This window comes from Neopelma chrysocephalum, unplaced genomic scaffold, assembly GCF_003984885.1.
Source record: "Neopelma chrysocephalum unplaced genomic scaffold, ASM398488v2 Primary Assembly neopelma1_61b, whole genome shotgun sequence".
Lineage (NCBI taxonomy): Eukaryota > Metazoa > Chordata > Aves > Passeriformes > Pipridae > Neopelma > Neopelma chrysocephalum.
The window spans coordinates 7,986,796-8,014,155 of NW_020897717.1; the positions used below are offsets into that span (position 1 = coordinate 7,986,796).

The 27,360-nt window shown below is 39.1% G+C and overlaps 1 long non-coding RNA gene across 1 annotated transcript; it reads right to left on the bottom strand.

The window, feature by feature from the left end:
- Positions 1-14,021: 14,021 nt before the first annotated feature.
- On the bottom strand, positions 14,022-17,552 carry LOC113966886. The gene is made up of 4 exons (XR_003533997.1): positions 17,415-17,552; positions 15,888-16,034; positions 14,639-14,760; positions 14,022-14,498 (listed from the first exon to the last, which is right to left on the bottom strand). It is a non-coding gene; the product is annotated as an uncharacterized LOC113966886 (long non-coding RNA).
- Between the last annotated feature and the right edge of the window lie 9,808 nt (positions 17,553-27,360).

Below are 27,360 nucleotides of genomic sequence, written 5' to 3' on the forward strand. Positions count from 1 at the left end.
AATTCATTAAAAAAAAAACCAAAAAAACAAACCAAACCACACCAAAAAAAAATAATACTGCAAATTAATGACACTACCCATCTAAAGTTCAGTGACCTAAGGTTTAAATTAGTTAGGGTCAAAAGGGAGACAGGAATAATTGATACAAGTCCGTTAAAAGTTTTTCACATCTGACACAAAAATTTTCATCTAATTAATATACAGGGAACAATTCTCCAGCTGCATTATTATGCAACTGAGTCCTGAGACAAAGACTGCAAATTTAAGAAAAATGCTGTGATTTATATACAAACTGTCATTGGGACTGCTAAAATTGAGCAAAATTTGTCCTTTGTGGTGATTTTGTAATGACTAATGTTAATTCAGATAAAATTTCTTTATACTGACTTTAAATACTTTCTTGCCACATAAACCCACACAGAAATACAGAGGAATGAGATTTTTAAGAAAGCCCTTCTCTGTCTGGCCCATGTTCTTTCTCATCCAGACCAAATACAGAGTCTAAGGGTATATTCTATTTGAAGAAATAAAATTCTTTTATAGTCTGTTGGGCAGTAACCTTGCCTCATCTCTCAGCATAGCACTTGAGCATGGACCAGTGCCTGAGCACCTCTAGTCACCCAAGGAAAGGAAGGGGACCGATTTTAACCTCTACTACTCTTTCACCAGGACTGTGCCTACTTTGACTCTGTCACTAGTCTCTACCAGCTCCCAGAACACAGGGGGCATGCAGCAGCCCTTGGGAAGGAGCAGGGGGAGGCACAGCCAAACTGTGACTCTGCTAACCAGCCATAACCCTCTGGCTGCTGCCAGCTCACAGCTTGGCTCCCAATCCTTCAACCCTGATTAAGGCTAAAAGCAAGGTACTCTGCAAAAGCAGCCTTTCATTTCTGAGGAAAAAAAAACAAACAAAACATCCGCTTCCACTTGCCATGTGCAGAAATACAGGACTTTTCATATACTGTACATAAAAATACAGGATTGCAACTAGGAGGAAGGTTTGAATTATACAGTTTGTGGGTTTTTTCTTCTTTTAATTAAACAATTCTGACAAGGCCTAAATATTTCTCAAATCAAAAGAGTTAACACTAGAGACAGGTAGGTTCTGATTTGTAAGACAAATATCTTGAGTTCCCACTAGCTTCAATTAGAGCTTCAGTTACCCACTCCTCTCAAGCCAGACCTTCTTCTGATGCAGAGCTGGGAACTGGTCTAAGCTCATAGTCCAGAGAATTTTCAGAAAGTATCAAAAAAAACAAAACCAAAAAACCCTCACTGCTTTCCTGTTCACTTCTGCAACAAATACACAAGCTGGATTTTTAGTTTAACCATTTTTAAACAGAGCAAAAGTGCCAAGACCTGAGTGTGAATGGCAATGTTACACTGTGACAAAATGGGATCTGGATAGAAATGCCTAAAAAGTGCATGCTTTCATCATGTCCAAAGGGAAACAAGCACCCCATGCATTTGATTCCTTCCCTGGCTCAGGTCATCATCACAAGTAACAAAAGCAGCTGAGATTCTAGCACCTACCTAATGTTCTCCACTTGTCTTTGTCATGTGCAGTATGGAAAGGAAAGTATCGCTGTGGTAACAGTGTCAAAAGATACCCATCATCATCAAATTCTTCTGTGCATTTCTCAAGTACCTGAGCTATTTGTACAAAATGAAGAAAAATTTAGTTGTTATGGCCCCCACCTTTACCTGGGTATAGGAGCAACTCACGGATAAAAGATATGTTTGATGAGAGCCAATATCACCTTGAAGCAGGATCTCAACTTAAAGATGAAAAATCTATAACAGTGGATTCAAGAGTGGTTGATAAGTCCCATCTAAGGGGAATAATTTCTTCGCTCTACTCCTCAGCAATCTACTTTTGAAACTCAGATGTGTATATTAGCCCAGTTCAGATACGGTCTTTGGAAGGTATCTTCTACCAAATTGCATATAAGCATTCACTTCAGCAGAACTACATATTTAAAGCACCTCGCAGCACAGCTGCCACTTCTAAGCCCTAAATAAAAAGACAGTAGAACTGTTTTCTACATCATTAGCAAACAATCAAAACCTACAGAATATCAGTTACTCCTTCTGACACTGCCAATATTAGCTTTCCTCTGCATTTCAGAAAAACCCTACCTTTCAGAACCACTCCAACTTGGGCGCAAGAAGTCTTGAGAAGAGAAGCACAGAAAAGGGTGGAGGATATGGGGATCTGTGTAGATTTTAAGAGCCTACGGGAAGTTAATTAATTAATTAGACACTCAGGACCTGAAGGGCTACTCTGAAGTGATCCAGAGCTTGAAAAATCTTGAGCTTTGTCCCCACCTGCAAACAGTTGGTGTTTGTTATTATTTTATCTTTCTAACAGCTGCAGACTTTCAGGGCTGTAACCCAAATAAGATTTTCAAAACAGACTGTTTGTAGATTTATGGAAAATGAGGGCCTCTGTAGTCTCCTGACCAGAACAGAGAAGCTAGAGTACCATTTTTTGCATTTATAGCCCCATACTTCAGGGTCTTCAGGGAGTGAAGCTGACTGTCTAATTTGCCCTTCATAACACTACCGCCTGCTTGTTGCAAGTCCTAATTCACATTTGAAAAGGGTTTAAGGCAGCCAGATGAAGGAAGTACTAGAAATACAAAAATTACCTAATCAGTAGGATATCAAACAAAATGCTGAGTACTCTTTGGCATAAGAACCAGCAATACTTTTTCCATGCAATACTCTAAAGAACTGAAGGTGAAATCTAGTGCATCAAGCCAGGAAAATGGTCTTAAAGTGAGATGTTAGCTATACTAAGCACATGTTTTTACAACTGCATGCATGGACAAGTACCCTATCAGTATGTAAATTTACATTATCCATTTATAAATATGTTCCCTTACTCATGCTACAGTTTCATTCAAATGGGGATTTCTATTTCTTTTATAGAGCATGAGTCAGCAAATTCCTTGAAAAAATAAGGTTTTTTTGTCTGGTGAGTTGATCTTCAAGAACCAAACACAGTTTTTGAGAGGAGAGAGAAAGGAATATATTTCTATAAGTTATTACTGAACTGGTCAGGTTAACACCACCTATATGCCAGTTTTGCACTATTCAACCAGCATTTGGAGTATTGGAGCAGTTTCCAGCACTACATACCCTGTCCTGCACAATAAGTAGGAGTAGGTGGCACAGAAGCCCAGCAGTGGGATACTGGAAGCATCATTTGCCCATTGCTGTTTTTGGAAGACAATATGGGAAAGTTTTCTTGTTCAGCACTGTACTTACTGCCTTAGAAGGAACTACAATGTTGTTTATACATATGCAATCACTGCATGCATTTCCCCATGACAAATGGAGTTGAATTTGTCCAGTGTGATGGCTAAGAAGGTCTAAATACTTGACCAGAGCTTTGTCACAGCTTTTCCTCTCATGCCAGACTTGCTATTAATGTTTTCTTTATTTCAGAAATGACGCAGCAAAGGAAGAGTGCCAGTCCGTTACTCAGGCCCACTAGTGATTAAAACATTTCTCATATCATTGGCAAAGGAGCCATCAGTGTTTTCTTCTTCAACATAAATCTTGTCCTGTGAAAGCCTACTGCTCCCCATTATCCTCTCTGTCCTCTGATTTTCTCCTGACAGAACCAGTGACATGACAGTTCTTAAATAAATCAGCCCCTGGTTGTGTTTTATGATGTCATGGTGAGCACAGGCCTGACCCTTAGTAATCAGCATCTCGGCACACCGGGAAGCTTCCTGCTTTAACCGCTCTAGCAGCCAGGCAAACTTGCCTACACTGCAGAAATTATGTGAATTACCTCACCTCTGTGTATCGTAATAACCCTTACCACACATTATGCCAAATGTTCAGCACTGAGCCACAAGGAGCCAAAATGCAGACAAACCCCCAATAATATCTAAAACAGAGTTCAAGTGAAGCTGGGTCCATGCCAGGTTGCGGAGATCATTCTTCATGTCAGCTTCAGATCTGACCCTTGTGCATATGAACTAACGAAAGGGGCAGGGAATAAAACAGCATTTGAGTTATTCTCACAGAGCAGGTACTTAATAATATCCACATTTCCAGCACTTGAACGTTATGCTTTTATTAAGCAAAAAATGATTCCCACCAAATATCCCTCAGTTGCAGTAAAGGCTGTGAGCATGATTTTATTTCAGCCTGTGAACAAAGCCATATGGATTTCATCCGAGGGATTTGGGGGTTTTGATTCTTATAAAAGTCATGATGTCAAACAAAACTTCAGATCAGTCCCAAAACATATGCAGTGTGACAGCCGACAATGGAAACTACACAATGACATTCTTCAGCCCGACAACATCTTTAGGCTCAGCAAGGAATCAAGCACAAACGCGGATAGGCTTCAGCTTTCCAAATCCAAACGAAAGGCAGAGTCTGATACTTGAATTATGCCATTCCACAGCTGGGGATGCATTTTGACAAACATGGTTCTCACAGCCGCAAGCCATTCTCGAACTTAGAAGATTCAGTATTCTGAAGAAACCGTAGTCCCATGCCCCTCACCACACAGCCTTCCCTACTTTTGAATATATCTCCATTCATCTCCTCAACCATAACCTGGAATATGCATTTTGTAATGATCATAGTTTTCACACCCTGCACAGCCCGAAGTACAGTGATATTAGTGGGGATTACATTGGAGTGTTTGTGCTTGTAATCAGGCAGCATCTCTAGTGCTTTCCAGTTGTTTCCTTGACATTAATCCGGAAGGAAAAGAAGCCTATTCCAAAAGTACATGTCAGATTCTTCAAAAACCAGGCCTCAAGGACCTATGAGGAATTTCTCTTAAGCTGTGGCTAGAGCTGGTGGGAGGGGAACTGGTAAAGCAAAATACAACATCTAAAGAACTTTTAATCACAGCAAAATAACTACCTATTTTTGCATCTTGAGAGGTTGCTTAGAAACATAGCAACACATTTAGGGTTATTATGCACTCAAAACAGAATTCAGCATTTGAAACAAGATCTAGGTTTATTGGCTATGTGCTCTCCTATTTAGCCCAGCCAAAAAGACAAAAAAAGGCCTGTTTACTTTTAGAGCCAAAAAATTACTAAAACATTTATAACAGCTGGTCATCCTACTGAACCAACCACTCAATTAATCAGCTAACTACTGTATGTTTGAAAGAGGCAAAGCAAGTTTCCATTCCTAATAAAGTGCAAAATATTGATTAGTTACTAGTGCTCATAATTAGGCTTTGCAGTTTCCAAAAATCTACGTCCTTTTCACATATCATTTATCAATATTTTTTCTCTCATTTCTCTTTGCTTTTAGCCCAGGTTTTTTTAGAACAATGGCCAAAATAAACAAAATATTTCCTTATATTTCCCTCTCTCACTTCCTGCTTATGAAAGAATTTTCACTCATGGCCTCTTGCACTTCTTGGAATCAAATTTCTTCCAGAAATCTGTAGCTAGAATGCACTATTTTAATTATGAGTATTATTACAATCTCCTTTTCACTCCCACATCCCACATTCCTCCTTTTCTGTCCTAATGGCTGGTCCCTCCCAAACCAGCTGTTAGAGGCAAAAGTACAAATTTACTGCTTGCTTCCTTCCTATAATGCCCTCTCAATGCTGCTTTATGAGTTCTGGTCTCTCAAAAAAAAAGAGAAAAAAAAAAAAAGAAAAGCTTCTGAAATTTGTGATAAATTTGTGATATATCTCTTCCGTGTGGTTTATTTTTAGGTGCACTTTATAGGTTGTGAAAGGCTTCATCTATCCGCATATGCTGGAGTGCCAAAACATGCAGCAGTGGCTTCCCCCAACGCAACAAACAAGTACCAGGACTCAAGGATCTCTGTGCTCACTGCAGGCTTAGCCAGGCTGCAGCTTGGGATGCTGCAGACACCAGCAAAGGCCATGTGGGTGACACAACACGTGCGTCCTCTAAGCATAGATTATGTCACTAATGCCAATAGCAAAAAGGTAATTCTACAATTGATTTCCAGAACTGCTAATAGTAGTTGAAAGAGATTTCATGGCCAAGTGTGAATTTCCCAAAAGATGAAAAAGTTCGGAGGATTAGGGAGGGGGAATTCCTTGCAAGGACAATGGAGCGTTCCTTCCAGAGGCATTGCAAACCAAGCTGTCAAAACCATCTGAGAACTGTCTTCAGATTGAACTTCTTGCCAAGGAAGGACTCAGATAACACTGTCTATATGAGAAAACATTCCAGGCAATATCCCATCACATTTTAAGTTAAAACCATAGATTTTATTTTTTGATAGTGCTGACAACAGATGTATTTTAGCTAACAGAACCATCCAGGATGAACTGAAGGAGATCACAGACATAATGTCTACTCAGTTTCTAGTAGTGCTTAGGAACAAATCTATCTCTTGTGATTATTTAATTGTCTGGGCTTTTCTTCCATAGCATGAGAGTGCATGTTAGCTGATGCGCATATTTATGTACATACACATATAAAAATAAGTATATATTTTTATATATGCCTTTGGAGGAGACCATTCCAAAATAAATCTGAGAATGACAGTAACACAGTATTCACTCTCAGCTGTACTCTATGGAAGGTTCATAAGGATTGAATACAGAATTTTTTTCATCTGGCACTTTGTAAGTCAGACACATAAATTCAATTCCTTAGGAAGACTCTACAGATCTGGAACTAAAAAGTTGTATACATTGAGTCATGCAAAGGTTTTTCTTAACCTGTCACACCTATTTTGGAGTTAGTTTCCTATTCATCATATTCTTTACAAGAATGTCACAATCCATGTAAATTAAAAGCTTGAGGTTAGATTGAGGAAGGGTGATAAAAATATTGGGTGCCTTGCACAGGAAAGTTACATGAAACTTGCACTAAATATGTAAAAATAAAGTGATTTCTGATAGTGCAGAGATTAATATAGGTATATGCTTCTCAGAATAATGTCTTGATCAAACCTCTTCAGTGTCCTTTGCTTCAGCAGTTATAATGTGCCATTACTCACGCATTTAAAAAACTAATAATTCTAGCACCTAGTGTTATTTTAAGACTATTTAGTTTGAGCAACAGGACAGAGACAAAAGAAACCAAAGTACATATATTTAATACTGTTTGAATTCAGGTGTTTGAATTTTCTGGTATCTAAACATTAGGAGGGGAAGAAAAATATTCTGTTATCTTTGGGAGAATTCTAGTTGTATTTCATTTTCTGTGTGCTCCCAATGAAAATTCTTCTCTGTGAATATCTGTAGAACATGTATCTTAGGCCAGTAGCAGAAGTTGGCTTCATAAATAATTGAGTTGAATGCATAGGAAGCAGAGAAGCAGATACACGTTATAAACACATAAATCATCCAGTTAACACGCAAAATGGAGTTATGATCAATCACAAACCTTGGATAAGCAAATTCAGAGTAGCAAGTACAAACTGTGTATGTGCTGTTCCCAGATCAAATATGTTTGCAGACCTCACAGACTCAAGACTTATGAATGTCAAAAGTAGGATTATAAAGAAACTGTTCAAGAGCCAAGAAAAAGAGCTCATTGAATAAATAGTTTGCAGTGATTATTATGACCAGCTTTAGCCAAGAACTGCATTATGATGGTGATTGTCCTGTTAAGAGAGAGTAAGGTTGCTGGAAGATTTTGTTGGATTGCCTGGTATCATTGAACAAATGGGCACACTTTTAAGCACAAAATCCCTTCTTGTAGTTTAAAAAGAGAAGAAAAAATTGTCAAGGTAACTATGGCTTGGGAATAATTGCTCCAATCTTTACTGACTTATATTGCTCACTTGAAGGCGGGCTGTACACTCAGAAACTTATCCATTTTCTCATCTACACACAAACTATTTCTCCCTATAAGGCTGACCAGTCCTGTGTGCTGAGCCCATCATAGAGCTACCACAACAGACCTTAAGGGCAGAGATGGCGAGAGAGCAGCTCAGCATTTTAAAACTTTAGAAAGATTTTCTGTGAGCAACTGTCCTTCAAGGTTTCAGTTTGAGTAATTTTGTTCCCTAGAATTGTTCAAGGCTGGGTTGGATGGAGCTTGGAGCCACCTGGTCTAGTGGAAGGTGTCGCTACCATGGCAGGGCAGTTGGAACTAGGTGATCCTTAAAGTCCCTTCCAATCAAACCATTCTATGATTCTATGATGAATCAACTTCAGCCCAGAGAGCCAAAGCACTCTTCAGCCTGGCCAAGTAAATCCAGGTCACCTAAGAAAATCTTGAACCATTCTTAATGAAAGTAAAACTGAAGAACAAATTATGAGATGAGATTAACATCTCTGTTGAGGAAAAGTAATGGAATTGGCCCCTGACTGCTATGTAGAATCATAGAAAAATAGAATATCCTGAGCTGGAAGGGACCCACAAGGATCATCAGGTCCAGTTCCTGAGACAACCTCAAAAATCACATTATGTTCTGAGAGCATTGTCCAAACGCATTTTGAACTCTGTCAGACTTTGCGCTGTGACCACTTCCCTAGGGAGCCTCTTCCACTGCTTGGCCACCCTCTGGGTGAAGAACCTTTTCCTAATATCTAACCTAAACTTCCCCTGACATAGCTTATGCCTTTCCCTCAGATTCTATTGCTGGTCCCCAGAGCAAAGAGACTGGTGCCTGCCCTTCTATTCTCCTTGTGAGGAAGCTGTAGACTGCTATGAGGACACCCTTCAGTCTCCCCTTCCCCAGGCTGAACAAGACAAATGACCTCAGCCGGTCCCTGTGTGGCTTCCACTGTAGGTCCTTCATCATCTTTGTTGCCCTACTTTGGATGCTCTCTAACAGCTTTATATCTTTTTTATTATTGTGGTGCCCAAAACTCCACACAATATTCAAGGTGAGGCCGCACCAGTGCAGAGCAGAGCGGGACAATCCCCTTCCTCGGCCGGCTGGTGATGCTTTGCCTGATGTCCCCCAGGACACGGTTGGCCCTCCTGGCTGCCAGGGCATCCTGCAATTTTCATCTGAAACAAAGAATTTCTTCACCATATATAGATAACAATGTTCAATTAAAAGAGACTTTTTTTTTAAAGGTGATGGTCCTAGGTATTCTTATTATTCTTCACAATTTTACAGGAGCATACATTTCTCCCTCATCTTTTATTTTTGTTACTTTTCCCCAGTGTTACAATCATCTACTGTTCACTGCTTTCTCTTCCTAGTGGTTGATCTTGCAAATGCTTTCCAAACAAGAAATTCCTTTGACTTCAAAGGGAATCCTCTTATAAGTAAGGTTTTTCATTATTAGGCCCTAAGCTGTACATTTTTTGAAGCAGGAAAACCTCTTTATGTGTTTGTAAAAGATAATAAAGAATAGTCTCAAGGGGGACAACTCACAAGAAGTAGATGGCTTAACAAAACTTGCATCTGGCATACATATAAAAATAGATTTTTTTAGACTTCACTATTTTTCCCCAGTTTTTCCAGGGAAGGGAGGAAGAATGAAGCTTCAGGGGTGGGAAAGTTATATATGACATTCCATGAGAGATATTTCTTAAAGGAGAATCTTTTTCCTCTAGATTTCATTCCCTCATCAGTAGGAGGCTGTTTTTAAGACACGTTTCTTTAACGATATGACCGTATTGGACCATTTCCTATTGGTTTTTTTATGGTATAACATAAATAGCCTCAATGTAGAGAGCCTGAGGACAGGCTCTACAAATGATTTCTTGACTTCCTCCAGCAGCCTCAGCTGGCATGAAAGAGGTCTTCCAAGGGCATCTCCCACACCGCCAGCAGTGCCAGCCCACATGAGCCAAAAGCCTGAGGTTTCCTTACAATTGCCAACACTGAAAATGTACAAACACATGGTTAATGATCTTAGCAGAGGCGCAATTCAGGGGCCTTGAATGTCAACTGTTTTCACATTTACTCTCTTCTTTGCAATGACAAGGGTTATAAACTTAAGGGGGGAAGGCTCAGGGGATGTTTGTTTGGTTTTTTTTTCTTTTGAGTTGCCAGCTTGGGGCTCTTGAGAGAGACTGTAAGGCTCAAGTAAATTCACATTTCTCTAAATCATACCGAAGTGGGGGTAACATAGTATATTTGGGGCCCCTTACACCACTGTACAATGCTTGACCATGCGGGGGTGCCTGTCACCCCAGTATAGCTCTGCACAAGCCTCAGAAAAAGAGGGAAGGAATGAGAGGCAGCCACATGAGCCCTCTCCCAGTACTCCTGTAGTGTGTGCAGCTTCGCCAAACCAGAAACTGCTTCAACGAAGGGGTAATTTGTCTTGTTTTATTCAATTAAGCTTATTTGCATATCTGGGGTTAATCTTTTTTCCTGTTATTCTAGCAGCAAATGCACACCAAGATATACAGTGATACACTGAGTGGAAAATCGTATGTTTGTGTATGCCCATCACCGAAGTCAATCACAATAAAAGATATGACAAATTATGCGATTCCTTCTCAAAATTGAATCCTGTGATGTTTATGCAGAGCATAAGGATACTTATGCCTTTAATGCAACAAGTCTGCTTTCTATTTATGTAGATGAGTGAAACATTGCCCTGGCATTACACGGAGTAAAGTGTGCAAATTCTAAACCCTTCCATAGTCCCTGCATATAAGAGTGCATTCATATGTTTGTGTTTAACATGAACAAATTTATGATCTGATGTGGATTCCTCTGAGTACAGATGTATTCCAACTATTTGCTGAATCCTAATTTTGAAGGAACAAATGTGAGTGCTTTGGGAGGGGAAAAAAAAAGGTTATTTTCTGTTTATTTTAAAGGGTTTCAGTGCAGTGCAGGCTCTTTTATTACGAGTTGGGTTGAGTGTTGTCTGCAACAGTTTCAAGGTTTCAGGTAGTGAGAATCAGCATATTAGTAGAATGTCAAGACTCAGAAAGTAAATCAAACACCTCCAGATCTATTTGTTCATTTTTGTAACTGCAGATAGTCTAGGTTTTATGAACACTGCCAATAGAAACATGCACAAATCCTGTTGACACTGCCAAGAGTGGCATAAAGTAATCTGCATAAATCCACAGCATTACCCTCAAAATCATTTCAGACAAAAATTGCATGTTTTGTGATTAGGGCTTCTGTAGGAAATCAGAGAAGGAGAAAAGAAAAGTGATTGCATCCCCTGCATGTAGCCATTCTTCATGTATGGAGTGTCCCCATACATGAAGGAATCACTCTGGATATTAATTCAGTTCTTGTTCTCAGTTGCACATGGATGCTCACTGTCCAAGGCCTGTGCTCACAGTCCCTTTCAGCTGGATTGTTTCCCTTGATGTTACATACAGGGAGACAAGGAGCAGCCCAGCTTTCTTAGTGCCTTAAGTCAATCTTAAAGCCTTTCCGTTCTGATAATGTGGCTTAGAGGGCTCACTGCAGATCCCGAGCTTACATTCCAGTATGCTGGTTGTGGTTCAGGTTAGAGATAACTACATTAGAATAGAATATATTTTAGGCTCAGGATCAAAGTTTACATCTGAGGCCAAATCAAGGGAAAAGTCTGACATTTCAGTAATCATGAAAAAAGTTCTAATCATACTGATTATGCTCTCGGTTTCCACAGTGCCAGTAATCTCTCGGATCAATCTGATTTGCCTGGAACTTTTGCCATCTTGAAAAGTGGGAAATGGAGAAAGGCAGGTATTTGCATAGTTTTAAATCTGCTCTGGAACAAGATCATTGGAGCAGAATTAAAAACAATCTGAATGCAAACACTTCTTTAAATCTAATGGGGATTGTATTACTGTGTTTCTTTTGTCCTATTTCTCACACAGTCAAAGACATATTTTTCAATAATCAGTCATCTGCATCAGTGTTGTTTCTTTTGATGCAATTGGCCACATCCCCATTGATTTCAGTTGGAGAAAGGTCAGAACTAATGTGTGTTACCAAAAATATGCAAACACATATTCTGTCTGGCAATTATTTAAAGACCTATGGAGCTTTTAGCAATTCAAAGCATATAAAGTGTCTTTGATGTGACTAATTTGGCTGCATGTCAGAAAGAAAATGGCCGTGATATTGTGTGCCTTCCTGAAATACCCATTTAATGGAAACATTCTGTCTGCTGGTTAACAGTTGTGTCCTTTCCTTGGGAGACCTTCCTCTGTGTGCAAGCCAGTACCTTCTTCCTACAGTCTTTTCTTGCAAGCAAACACCTTGAGTCAACTGAACCAAACCTAACAGAATGTTTTGCTGTCCATGACTATTGACCTCACTGAAACGCTTGTTTCAGGGAGCCGGGTTATGAGCAGGTGATCATGGACTTTATGATCTAAGAAAGAAAGGTCAAATGCTGCTTTCAAAAAACTCAAGGTGGTGTTTTTTGCAGGTGGAGCAATAAAAGGGCTAAGATCATCTGACGAAGTAGTTAGTGCACCATGACTTTGAAACACAGCAAAGGCCACTTTGCAAGAGAAGTCCCACACTGTAACTGAGGGATAACACTATAACAGCAGATATATGAACCAGATACAGTTCAATCAAACACTCAGTCCAGCAAACAGCACTAAAGATGTGCATTTCTCTGCTTGCCAGAGGTAGAAACCCAGAACAGCTGCAAACTGCTGACTCCCTTAGTCAGTTAAAAATAAAACTGCTGGACATTGCTTTAACGGCGATCCAGAGGAAGGACAACTCAGACATTGGTGTGGCAGTAGAGAATTTAAAATTAAACATAAGGTGAATGCAGGCTAGGAAAGTCCAGAAATGCAGCTCCCTGGAGGCAATGGTGAGTTTTGCTAGAGGTTTTTAGGCTGTGTGCCTAATTCCCATGGAGAGTAATGAAAGATAGTAGCCAGAGTATAGGTGTGCATTTATTTTTTACAAAGAAAGGAGTTTGATCCCTGTTTAAAGGTGAAACTCACATCATCTGAAAGACAGGGCTCTTATTTTTAGAGGTAACGTACTTTATGTTTCTGGCAGCAGATCCAAGGTAGGAATTTTTCAAGCTCCTTTGTGTTTCAGCTTTTCAGGTTCAATTCACTTTGCTGCTCTCAGAACATAGCATTTATATGTATCGCAAAATCTCAAATTACCTACAGCTTTGATACATATGTTACCAGATAAATCACTGTAAATACATATACATGTATTTGTGTATTATTCTTCCCTAAGGAAATGAGCCTGTGCAATCACACAGTTTATCTCCTTCTAACTTTGGAAACCTTTCCCAAATGTCAACCACATTTGACAAAGGATTGCAGGCCAGAGAAATAACTAAGTTCCGAGAAATACAGTGATAATCAGTAGCTAGGTCAGTGCAATAGCTGAGGTGGGAGGGCAGGCCAAGTTTTGCAATTAAACCCTCTGTGTAGCAGCAGGCATCTGGCCAAAGAGTACGCATGAACTACCCAGACAGTTGGGGTATGAGTAGCTCTTAATAATTGTGACATGTATCTTCCTCACTGTCAGGTATACTTACAACGCAAGAAATTTAATGGACAGAAGGAAATAAATCTGAAGGCAAATGTGCTTCACTTGACCTGTTGCTTACAGAGCAACTTGCTCAGGAAATGTAATTGCTTCACCCTGGAGCTTGTTAGTGCATGGGAGAATTGACTTTAATTATGCATCTTCCTTTGTCACAGTTCTGCCTGTGCCATATCACATGCCATAGAAAGCAATTCGATACATGCTAAAAAGAAGTACAGTCTGCTATCAAATTTGCATTCAGTTTCATAAATGGCAGACCTTTTCTTGGAACAGTAAGCCCTTTAACACCTGGCTTGAAGGAAGGATGAAACACTAAGTTATCATGTTCTCCATAAAATATGCTGTACAAAATTGCATTTAAAAAACAAACAAACAAACAAACAAACAAACAAACAAAAACCTGAATTCAGAAAATCATTAAAATAGGCAATCATCTTTCCTGATCCTTCAGGTTTATGCCAAAGGTCAACAGTGTGGACATCTAATTAATTAGCCAAGGCAGAGCACTTGTGTTCCAGCATAAATTGTACACATACTTTAAAAATCCAATAGCAAATGCTCATAAAGTTATCTTACCCTTAATTTCTCAGGGAAAGATAGATACCCAAACACCCATTAACATAACAAAACAGAAGTTCTAGACCTTGTCCTTGTTACAGCAGCAACATTTATTAACCAGATATGTTTTTCTGTTACTGAAAGATGACATAGAAGAAATCTTTTCATTCATGACTTTTTTTCTAAGATGTAAGAAGGTGGATTTAAAAACCTGTCTATATTTTATTGCACTACATACTATACAGTCATGACAAGCAATACAGAGGGATAATTACTAGGTCCTCAAGTTTCCCTAAAGGACTGGGAAACACAATTGCCAAAAAACTGGTGTATTTGTTTACAGAATAATATGTTATAAGCTTTTCAGTAAGAACACAGAAAAGAAAACGAACATTTCTAAGGTCAGGTATAACATTAAGGAAGTAAGACATTATGTTGGGAAATGTGTAGAAAGCTTCATCTTAAGCTCACCTGGAGCCAGTTTTGGCTGAAGAAGAATTTATAAGGCACCATTAAAATTCCTCTTTTCAACCTTCCAGCATGTTCTCTTCCTAGAAAAATAAGTTTTCCAAAGTATGATACATATACATAGTAAGGAATACACCTAAATATACTAATAAATGCCTAACTGGGGTTCCACAAAACACATTTGTGCAAATTAGAGAGTTTTCCCAAGAATTTGCAGACTTACAAATCTTTCTGCAAATTATCCTTGAGAAATCATTAGCTGTATTTCAGCCTACAGCTCTTGACCTTTGAGGTACTGTTCATCTTTCCAGTCAACATTATAGTCTCATACTAGCATAGTGGGTTCTGCAAGCAGAAGACATTTCCTGGTAATTTCAACTGAATTCTGGTGTTTTAACTGTTAAGTTAAAAGAAATGCTTTGCACATTTGTAGGAAGAAATGCAAATCTTCTTGCATGGTGAAATTCAGAACGGAGTGAGAAAGCACAGGTAACATTAGGCTTATGCTTTCCTGAACTGGGATTTTAGTTTTTAACACAAAGAAAATAAATTCATTTTCAATCTCTCTGAAGAATAATCCAAAACTCATTGTAGCTAGCATTACTCCTTTCAGTGACTTTCCTGGGCTTGGACCTGCTTTTCTTCCTTTTGACTATAAGACAGAATATCCACCTTATTTTCAGTTTCTCAAGGAGTGAAGGGAAGCTGATTTATGCTGATTTATTCTGTTGCTCATGAGTGTTCTGTAGTTGCGTAGATTACATAGTTTAATAAGTGAAAGAAGAACAGCATTTTGAAAGGGAGAGTTTGTAGTTTTTGTTGGACAAAAACAACTCTCACATATCTAGTAAGTGGAAAATGTTAAATCTACTTGATCCAGTGCATTATGCAAATTCAGTAAACCTTTGAAGGTTTCAGACAGTTCACCCAGTTTTTCCTAACATTCCTGTATGAGGATTCAGCATCCTTGGTCTCTGAAACTACTTCTACAAGGCACAGTGTATTAAACTTTTTAGAGATTATTTGTGGAAAAATGGTTTCTTTGTCATTCAAGATGTGTTTTTAGGCCTATAATTTCCTTCAAGTGAGCACAATTCCGCTAACAGCAGTATATTATTTTGACAGTAAGTCAGTTGGCATAAGACTTCATTGTGTATGCCTTTTGTTTATATAATCCTTCCTAACAGTAACAAGGTGTTTACTGTTCAGCAAACACATTTTATTTTAACTGCCAACAGTAAAACTGTCTGATAAAGTTTGATTTGGCTAAAGAAAGCAAGTTCTCATTTAGCCCAAATAAATCCATGGTGCTATAGACAGCTGTTTGGAGTACATAATCCCCCAAGCTCTTATAGCAAGGCAACTCTTGCTATTGAATGAGCAAGAGAGAGCAGGCTCAGCTGTTCAGGATGTGCTCCATTACAACTGTAATCTATAGCATGGTACTGCCATATTGTGAAAGCATTACTCACATTCAGCAGCAGTGAAGCAAATACTCCTCTGACAGATGCTCTGCAGACTGACAGCTGACACCCTAAGCTGAGCTCTATAGATTTTTCACTAAACACATCCTGCAGCCCGGATCGATGTGGTCTGGCTGTCTGCTTCCCCCTGCTCTCCTACGAAGAGATCAACATCTAATACCATTTCTGCGAGATTCTCAGGGAGTTAACTGTCTCCAAGTGGAAAAAGTTCAGATTTCAGAGAAACAAAGAACACTTCTCAAAATAACAGTATTTTGATGCTTGAGAGAAAGAGAATTCATAAGCCTAAAGGCATTTTTATTCCATTTTATGGGTGACTTTATCCTGGAGAAATTTGCCAAAGAAATCTGATTTTTAAGGCTGTTATTATAAAAATTTTTGAGAGCAGCAGGGGAGAAATAGCTGATCTGTCACATGGAGTCCAAAAAAGTTGTCTGCAGCAAATGAAAAGCAAAATAGACTCCAGGATTTGCTTTCTGCCAAAATCAGACTACATAGCAAGAGTATGTTCACAGACAGAGATCAGGATGTGCATAATAAGCCACTGCTGCACTTACACTTTAAAGAAAAAGCTATAGAATGAATCATTTTACTGTAACAGCTATAGTAATCTTCTAACCTTAACCTCAAAACACTGGTAAAGAAGTTTACTTTCCCCTTCCCCTTTTATTCTTTTATATAACTGCTTCATTAAGACTGCCTCTGCTCCCATCGAAGACACCGGCAGAGTTCCTGTGATTCACTGAGAACAGAAGCTGGCCCATAAAGTAGTTGTCACTTACCTGCAGTGAACATAAGCACAGAAAATAAAACAAGTTGGTTTTGAAGTATATCAAGGGAGATTTAACTATAATCTCTCTACTGGAATTTAGGGATATTTGGGTTGTATTTTGTTCTCTGGTATTATTTGTGCCACCTTCAAAGAGTCTAGATCCCAATATTATAATCTTACATCAGATCTGGAAGTTTCTGGAAGGGCAACTAGCACATGTTGCTTGGAAAGACAAACAGATGTCTGTGCCTTCTTGCAGATGGATTACTAGAGTAGGGTTAATTGCAAAGAGCTGAAATTCCTCCTTCTGACTGAGAAGGTTCATGTTCTGAAAGCACATCTTGTGGCTGCTTTTCGACTTTCAGTGTGTTGTTTCACTCCTTGTTGTATTGGACCTCATCTTTGCACTCACATTGCATCAGAGTTTTGCAAATGTATATATGAAAGGTAAATGGTTATGTGATTATGTGATAATCGAATGAAGGTTACTCATTTAAGTGTGGTGGGTTGACATCCTAACCCTTGAGCACACCACAACGTGAAGGAAAGCAGACTCTCTGTTCACATCAGAAATTTGAGTTATCTCTACAATACCAGCCCTGATAACAACAAAAATTCCATTCAAAATCACTCACCTTTAGCAATATTTGCTAAAAAATTGTAAAAATATTTCCTACTCTTACAGCAGCTTTGCTGATTTAAGTGAATTTGTATTGAACATCTACATGCACAGTGTTACATACCTGTTTGGACACTTGTATCAGAACTGGGCCAGCAAAGTTCTCAGTGCATGACAGCTTAACTGATGCCATGCTTGAATACATGGTGCATCTAATTTATAAACGAAGAAGATTTACAGGAAGATATCCTCATACAGGAATACACTGCTGTAACATAAGTATATGCCATTATTTAATCAATAAAATCATACATTAAACACTGCACACTCAGAAGAGAAAGCATTTAAAGATAATTACCAAATCATTACACTCGTCAAAAAATCAACAAGCATTAACACAACATATTCAATGGATTAGAGAGATCTTTGTCAGAAAGGCGTGCCCTTGCTTCAAATAAACTGATATAGCTCTAGTTAGGCAAAATCATTAAATTGCACTGCTTCATATAAGAACTTATTAAAATCTCATCCATGTAGACAGCTGAAAGCAAAAGATGGTGCGATCCCAAAGAAAAAACAGACAAAGAGCAAGTTTGGCCTTCAAGGAGATATGAGATACAGTTGTTCCATAGTCAGATTGCCCAAGCCATGTATCTTGTCACAAAATCATCCCAACAGTTCAGAGACAGTTTCAGACTTTATTTGATCCTTTTAGAATCAGAATAAGCAGTTTTTATAGGGTCCCATTTCCCCTTTAAAGTCTTTTATCACTGCTACTGTTACACATTTGAGAGCATCACCTCCAGTGATTGTTCTCCTGCTGACACTGATGTTAGTGAGCAAACAAAAAATTCTGGCCATAAATGGCCTAATTGCTGCAGTTAGGCTTATAACAGAGTCTCTTCCAAATAGGGAAGATAGAACTAGTGAGCCTCTAGAATGATTTTTGCTTTGAGAAACACTGTTCGCATGAGTCTGTCTAGATACAAGCCCGTGTAGGCTGCCTTCTAGTCATAAACACATATGAGAAAAAATTCAGGATAAATTCTTTTCTAGTTCCACAGTAACCTAGTATAGTAAAAATGTTCCAATTTTTAAAGCAACTAGATAAGAATTTCAAGGAATTTGCAAAGGATGATGCCATTTTACAAAGGGAAAAATAATGATGTTAAGTAGCCAGCTGTTTAGAGTCAGCCTTGTCCAGTCATTGACCTTAACACAGCCACAGCAAGGGTTCATGTTGATTTGGGGAAGAAAGGTCTGCTAAGACTCCACCAGCATGCAGGTATCTCAGGGGCTTAATGCCAAGACCACCACTGGCTCCTGGCCTGTAGTCTCCAGAGCTCCCTGCTGAAGGAGAGCAGCAGATGATATGCTGACCATAAGGGATTGCTGCATAGTCCTGGAGTGTTTTACTTTGCCTGGAAAAGCAAGCACAGAGCGGCACAGAGAGGCAAGGAATTTGTACTCTGTGCTGAGACTCAGCATCTTCCTCCCCAGAAGCCCTGGAGAAACAGAGACACACTCAACAGTTTGCCAGTCCGTATTCTCCCCAGTCTCTCCTCATTCCCTCCAGCAGAGCAGAGGGTTTGATGGAGGATGTTCTCAACATACTGCCTTTTTCCCACAGTGGATCAGGAAGGCAGCAAGGGAACCATGAAGGGGGGAAACAACCAGCAGCAGTTGCAGCGGCACCGGGACCGGGTATCAACACATTAGTTATGAAACAAACTACTTGAAGATGCAAGTGGAGAGCATATATGTACTAACCAACCCAAACACAAATTAACTTCTCAGCAATGTTTTTCCTAAGGCTTGAAGTCACTGTGATGACTCAGATAATAATGAGGTTATTGCTCTAAGCATCCTAAACACTCGAGTCAGACTGACCTTGGCCGGACATGACAGCCTGTACAATAGGCTTTGTATGTTCCTATGTTTGTATGTTCTTTCTGCAGATCTTGCAGAAAACATTTACACCTGCATGGAGCATGTCTGTAGAAAAGGCATGAAAATCTTCAACTCACTGATATTTTCAAGCATACAAAATAAGTAAGGCTGAAATTAAACCTTATGTCTGAAGGGTGGCACCAGCCTTTAGGAAGACTTAGATACTACTTCAATTCTACTTGGGGGGGCTGAAATATTTTGAAAACTTTGACTGATGTATAGGAGGGTGATTTTTATTCTCTTGTAGTGCAATACAAATCATTAGCACCTGAGAATAGAAAAGTATGTGTCTGAATACCTCATTTGAGGATTATTTTTCTCAAAGTTTGGTAATCCCCAAAAAGAAGGACTTCCCTCATACATAGAAATTTCCTAGAAGAATCTTTATAGCCTTCTTTATAACCATCGATCTCTACCATTATATTAAAACAAATTATGTTGAAAGCTGTTAAGAACAACTTACATAAACTAAATACAGCCTATAGAAATTGTGGGGGAAACGTAACAGGAAAGATAGCATGCATGACTATAAAATAATTTAACTCTTTTAGAGAGGAATCTGGGCATATCTGCTTTATGTGTGCACTGCAAACACTATATTAACTGTGTCAGTAGAAGTACATCAAACAAGAACCAGATACATCACAGAATTCTTTACTGCTCAGATTTTTATATTAAATCTCGCAACTGGCTTTATATTATTGTCATTTCAAAATCTCAATGAGTTTTCTGGTCCTTGTCTTCAAGATTGCACACGTGATTAACAGCCGTGCATACTCAGGGAGCATGAAGATCAACTAAGTTCTGCAATATTTTCAGGTCTGCCCGTAAGCTTCCATCTCTTTAATACATACTCATTATCGTTATTAGATGCAGTATGTATTGATTCTTTGAAAAAAGTTAGAAGTGGAAGACACCCACCATGCCAAACACTAAGACAAGCTTAAGATGTCCAACATTTCACAATCCTTTAGACAATTTGACATTGTTGGGTGGTTTCTTTAGTTCCTTCAGGAAATTCTTTCATCGCCCAGAAGAGCAAAGCATGGGGGAATTTTTACCTAAAACTTCAGATAGGTTTTCCTTGTCCAAATTAAACTGTTTCATCTGTGTGGAGTTGCCAGTCAATAGCTCCTCTTTCATGCAATTTCCAGGAGACTGGAAAAATGACAGCCAAGTGTGTTATTCTGTTGCCAGTACTTTAACTGCATAGCTTTCAGTGTGACCCTCACATGTAGTCTCTCAGAAACCTGTAGCTGGTACAAGAAAATTTTATTTCACATCAAAAGCTACTATACTTCTATTTTATATCTCTTGCATATACACACGCACAGAGTCTTAAACCAAATTAGACCAAAGAAATCATATGCACACCCTTAGAGAGAGAAAGCTCAGTCCTGACAGTATTATATGGTTTGACTTCAACTGTGTATATGTTTATAGAGGCATATGCATGTGTGTTCTGTCATCATATGGTATCACTGTATTCAGGACAGCTGAAGCTATAAGCTTATCCTTTCTACATATTTATGTGACAGGAATGTGGAAGCTCTCTGATTAAACAGAAGTTTCACAATAATCTACTTCATTTCTCTCCCAGCCAGAGAGAAATGTTTTCTGCGTTTCACAATCAGCACTTCAACATTTACAACATATCATCTCTCCCTCTTTCTAGATTGGGATTTCTGAGCCCCTATTTGGAATATAGTGCATGCATCCATTTCTCCTGTAAATGGCCAGAAATTATGAGCCACAATCTTTCTTGAGGTTGTATGCACTCCCCTCAGAAATCCTGTAGAAGTACCTGAGAAGAGAAAGTCTTTGCAGTTTTCTAGGGACTTTTTTACCCTTTATCCAGAAGTTATTGGTCCAAACCTTCTCTTCACTCAGTCTGCACTGTAACAGATATTAACAAATGTTCAGACACACGACTCTTCTATGAAAAGGGATTTTGCAGATGAAATCACCTCAGAAACTACGGGGAAGTCTTGTGACTGCTCTACCTGGGACCGCTTTGTGCCTGGTATAAAGTGCCCATCTTCATATTGTCACAAAACAGGAGAGCTCAGTATGCTTAGTATGCTTTTTTTTTTTAAGTAAATGAAAACACCACTAAAATGGAACTGGGCCAAACTCTCTGCAGTGGAAGAAAGAAGCCAACTGTGTAGACTTCAGGGTGCAGATTTGCATCTGTAACGGTAAAAAATGTGGCTGATTTTCCTGAGCTCATTTTTTAAACGTGTTTATTTGATTTTATTTTACCAGCAAATTTATGCAAGTATGATTTTTATGTAATAATCCCCATATTTTTTTAATTACCTTGCCATAAAACCTGAATAACTCTCCCTACTTTGATCTCCAACACATTCTGGAGAATACTGCACCAGGCATGTCTAAATCAGTTAAGCCATGCACAGAGCTGTTCCTGCAGGGAAGCTTTCCCACATCAGAAGATTGTGTAATAAAACTTAACACAGCTCATTAATTTTCTCTCTTAACCAATGCATCTGACAAGAAGTGACTTTGAAAACCTAAAGGAATGACACAACTCTTATGCTTTGCGTGAAACATCTGTTTTCAGCTCCTTTGCTATTAAATTGACATCTTTTTATTTGAAAAGTTCCTTTTATTTCCCAACTTCCTGCAATTGGTAATGTATATATCCCAAAGAGCTTAAATTCACAGCTTTTAAAACTTGATTAACTAAATGCTGGGTTAGTCCCGTCCCAGAGGAAAAATGCCTCTTGCACGGACAGATTAAGTGGTACAGCTATGCTTTTTAATCAATTATTAAGAATTTGTTTATTCAAGCAATGTCAGACTTCATAAAGCATCAAAATATGCTTCCAATCCCAAAATAATGTAAACACCAATGTGATTGCATATGAAAAATATTAGCATTCTCAGATCTGGAAAATCGATAGACTGCGAGCATGTCACACTGCCTCTCTCGTCCATGAAGGCCGCAGACAATATCAGGTTTCTGACTATGAAGACCTACAAAGCTACTTGCAAAAGCTGAAGTCTTGCATGAGAAGTTGAGGTGATTTTCAGCAGAAGCAAAACACCTTAATTACGATAACTTTTCCTTTAAATTCACATCACTTACCCCCATATTCTTAATAAAAGACTGCCCTGGATTTTCAGTTCCTGGTAAATTGGGGAAGAGAAGACCAAAAAAAAAAAAATCCTGGCAGGATTTTTTCCAGACCATTTCATGTTATGTGCATATATCAAGCACAGCTAAATTGTGTAAGCTGATTCAATTCCAGTCTGATGAACAAGATGAATGCATTTAATTGTATGTTGTGTTTGTATGGAAGTGAAGTACTGTTTTGGTAACTGTGGTAAACCAGCTACACCCTACCAACTAATGCAATTTTAAGACCTTTGAACTTGTTCATACACCTTCAAAAAACTTTAATCTTCAGTGTAGTTTGCAAGGAAGGCTTAGCAGCAGGAAACCATAATAAAATTATTGAGAATCTTCAATATTAAACAATTTGGGGAAAAACAGGCCCATATTTCATATTATGAGTTCCTCCTGGTATCTTGATTGCTTTGAAAAGATGCATTTTTATTAAATGATCCAAAGATTGTCAATAAAGACCCAGTCCTGGAAGTCACTGAATCTTCAGATAGAATTTTAAATAAGATAAATCGGGCAGCACCCTAAAATCACACCTGCCTCAATGGAACTATGTAAGTGGATAAACTGCTTGCAGGAGCCTTTGCTGGATGGTGATCCAAACCAGAATAAACTGGGAAATAGCTTGCTTACCAAGAGGGAGCTTTCCCTCCTCTTCCTTACTCCTAGGCTATCTCATGCATAGGCTTTGCATGGCCTGTGAATCTGAGCGTGATGCTCAGCTGCTGCCTGTGAGCCTGGAGGTTGCTCACTCTCTCAGTTCATTTTCTAGGGAAGAATAAGTTTTGCCAGATCTATTCTTAACCTCTGTCAGTTCCAAGTACACACCTTTTTGTTACGCACACTGCACAGAAGAATTGCACTCAAAGGAGTAAGTTAGCATGTCTTTTTACTAAACTTACACTATGGTGTAAGTAGTGCCTGCTATCAAATAAAGCATGAAGCTCATGCCAGACTGGCCACTAATGCTGTCATTTTACAGTCCCAGTTAAATAAAATGCACAACCAGAAAGACAAGAAGGAAGGGGAGGAAAAATATGTCCCTTCTAACATTGCAAAGCTGAGCAACAAGTAGGAAAATAAGGCAGTAGGAGGCCAAAATTAACACAGTATGTGTAATTTATAGGATCAGAGGAACTGAGCAGAGTGAGCCAAAGATTTTGACACCTGTGGGGAGGAATGCATTCTTTAACCCATGTAGTTTATCTAATTTGGGGAATGAGAGAGTGGCTGAAAGGTACATTATAATATGAATCAATTCTAATATTTGCACTTTGGTACCAGCTTGGTGCATCACTGGCACTTTTTAAAGCGTGGCTTAAACAGACATACAGGTATAAACTTGCAGCTGGTGGGAGGGAGTGGAGCACCTGCTCTTTCCCACCCCTCTTTGCTCTGATAATTTTTCTCACTGGAGCTCAGCGTATTTTCATTTCTGTTTATTTTCACATAACAGAGATAGCCAACTTTGCTAATCCTACATGTTTCATACCAAAATCTTAACAGGGTGGTACATGAGGATGACTCACTTGAGTACCTGTTGAAGAGCAGGTCTGGGCTGCCTCGCAGCCGAATCTCAGGGCATCTGAGCATTAGCAGCTGCAGCCCCACAGAGGAGCTTCAGGTTGCCCGGAAATCTCCATGCTAGCCAAACACATGACAGAGTCATACTTTACGTACTTTGGGAGTCCCATCTTAACTGCTTAAACACTTCAAGAATGCTACGGACCAGCTACCTTTGCCCCATGAAGTAGGTGATTAACATCACTGTATTATCAGTGCAGAAATAAATAACTTACCCATGTTCACATAGGAAGACATTGGCCAAACTGCTAATAAGATTCATATTTTCTGCCTCCCACTCTGCTGCAACACAGAAATGTGACGTATTTCTACAAGCTATGCACTAGAAGACAGGAGAAAGAGACAGGGAAAAGTCATAAAGGGAAAAAAAATCACCAAATAGTATATGGCAATACAAACCTTTCTTTTGCTGTGGTGTTTTAGTGTTTGCAAGTATTAAGGGAAACAAAGCAACTGTCCAAACTTTCCAGGAACAATTTCCCTTTAGGAGGTCTGAGAAAAGAAGTTCATAAGGCAAAGAATAAAAGCTTTTATCTGGGTTACTTTTCCTACTGTATAAAAAAGAAGATAGAAACTGCAATTCAGAAAACTAGTAGAGGGGAGAGGGAAGTAAAGACAAGCTGAATCATGTTTAATAAAAGGGTTTATAGTCATTCCTAGCAGGATTCTATCCAGCTGGCACATCACATTCCTATCACAAGCTGCACTTGCAAGTGAATTAGAGGGTGTGTTTTGCTCCAGCAATATCACCTACAGACCTATTTAACCTCACTGTAGGGACAGTGTTTTTTCCTAGTAAATCTAGGCTAGCAGAAAGTATTGTGTCATGATTAAACTTAGTTTCACATGTCCTGCTTCTACAAGATATTCCAACATAACTGGACCCAGCCCAGTCATTCATAACAGAAGAAAGAATTATCAAAGTAAATACTGGCTGACATGATTGATGCTGAGAAGAATAAAAAAAAAAAAGAGAAGAACAGTGGTGAAATTGGCACTCTGCAAAAAGACAGACTAAAATTTATGCATCACTTTTTCTTTTTTCTTCACTAACATACCAAAAGTAATTCTGTAATGTGTAGAACTGGGTACAGACATTGTGCAGGAGCTGAGAGAAAAGAAAGTGGTGCCCCAGTATCCTTCATACCATGTCTTCACATTTCTCTTGCCACTAACCATTTTCTTTCTCTCCTATTTTATCATCTTTCTTCTCCACTAGAGCAGAACTTCAAAACATGAAATACAGTGTCTTTTTAGTGTATTTTTAAACCCCCATGGTAGAAAATTTTCATTATTCATAAAGCCTCATTTATTGTTTGGATTTGATTCATATACAAGATATGAAAAAAAGCAGAGAAATATTCTGACAAAGAAACTACAGATGACAAAACATAATTTACATGACTTATGAAAAACCACATTACTGTACAGAATATACAGAACAAGTTCCAATGACAGGTCAGGAATTATAATACAAGGCGAGTGTATGCAAATTGGGAGTCACTCCTCAGTGGATGTCAGGAAGCATAATTAGTTCCAGCACAAAGTCATCCAACAGGTCTGAGTTTATTGGAGAAATAACTTTATTACAGGGCACCATGCATGACTTGGGCAAGTAACTGCATTTACAAATGAAGCGAGACCAGCTTTGAGATCCACACTAATGGAAAGGTTTGAAAAATTGCCAGAAATATGTATAGCTGATGCCAAGTTATTCTGGAACCCATATATCTGCCAAATCGGTTGCATATACTGCAAATTAACCTGGTGATACAGGAAGGGAGGCAGGAAAGCTGTGCCTAAGATGTGGGTGCCAATGGAATTTTACAGCTGGACTTGAGCTGTAATTGGAACCAGTGGCTATCGTGCACCCATCATGGGCCAATCATGGAGCAATCACACACCAATCACACGCCCTTCGCATGCCCACCATGTAGTTATCACGCCCAAATCATGTTCCAATCACGTGCTCATCACATGCTCATCACATGGCAATCACATGCCCATCACGCAAAAATCACGTGGCAGTCGCACACCCATCACACTCCAATCATGCTCCAACACCACACCCATCATGGCCCAATCATGCCTCAATCACACCCCAATCACACTCCCATTCATGTCCCAATCACGTGCCAATCACGCTCCAATCACTTGATTGGCTCTGGATGGGAGCCTGCTGGGTGCATGTGGAGCACATGATTGTGGAGTGATGGGGCTTATTGCTGTGGGGTTGCTGTGTGATGGGTGTGTCGCTGGCACATGTTTTTGAACCTCAGGGGGGGATACAATGCTTCCCAACACGTGGCACTGCTGCTTTCGCAGTAGCAGAGGCACCTCTCCATAGCCTGTGGGCTATGTGGAGGGCTTCTGTGGCAGCTTTGGAAGGCACCATGGAGGTGTGAGGTCCCTTAGGCTCAGGGTCTGAGGATGCAGACCATCAGAATATGAAATTCCAGTTTATGATCCAGTTTATGCATTCCACTGTATCATAACTGGTTTATTTCCTACATGCTTATGCAAATGCAAAGTTAGCTTCTCTTGCTAGCACAGCACTGTTACAGCTCTGTGTTCCTGTCTAGGCTCACATTGCAAGTACAGCATGACCAATAACTTTTAATAAACATCTTAAGCTGCTCAAACAAACAGCTCTTGATTCTTTTATAGGACTAAATTATATAAATTAACAGGAAGATGCACAAAGCAATGGTCATTAAGTGTTTTTAATGTGTTTGCTTTGCACTCAAGCACAAACAGCTTGTAAAACTGTTTTTACAATTTTTGTGGTAACATAAGCCAGGAAGCATTTTAGTGCAGCCAATTCTTTCAGAGTGGTTAGAAATGCACCATCATTTGAATTCTTTCAGTGACCCTTTCTGTTAAGAGAAGTAATGGTACATCTATGTGCTCCTAGGAAAAGAATGCTTGACACAGCCATTAAAATGACCATATCCATGGTCAGCAAAATGTTGGTTTCCATCTGGTGTTTTCATTTGCACCTATGAAAAATGAACACACACAAGATGCTGACATTTTGATTGGATGTTTTTCATAGCCACTAAGTGCAGAAGTGCAGGACTCATAGGCATTGAGGAGCTAAACTAGCCTTACATACATTAGAGGTATTATTTCTCCTAGGAAGTGCTGTCACACTTAAGCTCTCTTTTACAAGTCTCCGAAATCTTTGGCAAATCACATAATCATCTCTGCACTTCATTTCCCCATTTATAATCTAGGGATAGTATTTTCCAGCTTTGAATAGCTTTGAATGTCACAAACTCATATTTTCTGGAAGAAAGACTCATTTGTTTCAGCTTTCAAATCTCTACTCAATGAAACAAACTCTACAGCTTATTAGAGGCATTTGAACAATTACCCCCTTCTCGCA